The sequence below is a fragment of the Hippocampus comes genome, unplaced genomic scaffold (genome assembly GCF_001891065.2).
Source record: "Hippocampus comes isolate QL1 unplaced genomic scaffold, H_comes_QL1_v1.1 scaffold207, whole genome shotgun sequence".
NCBI lineage: Eukaryota > Metazoa > Chordata > Actinopteri > Syngnathiformes > Syngnathidae > Hippocampus > Hippocampus comes.
Genome location: NW_017805146.1, coordinates 524,204 through 524,979, shown reverse-complemented (window position 1 = coordinate 524,979; position 776 = coordinate 524,204). Strand labels below are relative to the sequence as shown.

Below are 776 nucleotides of genomic sequence, written 5' to 3'. Positions count from 1 at the left end.
CCCCCCCAATCTTTCCCCCACGTTGACCGCCCCTCTTGGGTTAATCTGCCTCTGCAATCTGTTTGATGAATTCAATCCGGGTTGGGGCTCGTCAAACGGATGTAATCGTCTCTTATGGGCTCACCGATGTGCGCTGTTGTTTTTCGGGATCTCGCGAAGCGGGCCAAAGGTTGTTTCCTGGTTGCCGGTTTACGCTTTCGCCCCCCCCCAATCTTTCCCCCACGTTGACCGCCCCTCTTGGGTTAATCTGCCTCTGCAATCTGTTTGATGAATTCAATCCGGGTTGGGGCTCGTCAAACGGATGTAATCGTCTCTTATGGGCTCACCGATGTGCGCTGTTGTTTTTCGGGATCTCGCGAAGCGGGCCAAAGGTTGTTTCCTGGTTGCCGGTTTACGCTTTCGCCTTAGCAAAGTCTGCTACGTGCTTCCCCCGCCGCCAGGTTCCCGGCCCGGCTTTCCGTTCCCGTCTTTTTTTCCGGGAAAAGTGCATATCCTGTCTGTGGCGTAAACAATGGTTGTTCTCACACGTTTTGCTCAGCGCGAGTCCATAAAGGAGTGGAGCGACTTTTTTTTTTTATTTTTCCCAGGCTGCTTCAAGCCCTGCCATAGATTAGCGGTGATTCATCGACATCAATTGTTTTGGTTAGTTGTTTTGAAGACGGATGCGCTATTGTCGAGCCGCGAGGGCCATCTGGAATCAACCTTCCCTTGCCATTAGATCTGTCTCGTCTCTATTGGAGTTCCCGAGTGTCTCCTCCTTGCCCCCCCCCCCTCCC

At 53.1% G+C, this 776-nt stretch overlaps 1 protein-coding gene and 1 long non-coding RNA gene across 2 annotated transcripts in view; one reads left to right on the top strand and one right to left on the bottom strand.

Moving 5' to 3' along the window:
• The window catches only part of efna1a (ephrin-A1a), a 23,820-nt gene that overhangs the window by 4,441 nt on the left and 18,603 nt on the right, over positions 1-776 (top strand). The window lies entirely within an intron of this gene.
• The window catches only part of LOC109514661 (uncharacterized), a 7,111-nt gene continuing 6,985 nt past the window's right edge, over positions 651-776 (bottom strand). Inside the window, exon 2 of the long non-coding RNA XR_002168027.1 lies at positions 651-751. This is a non-coding gene — a long non-coding RNA (uncharacterized LOC109514661). The remainder of the gene's footprint in view (positions 752-776) is intronic.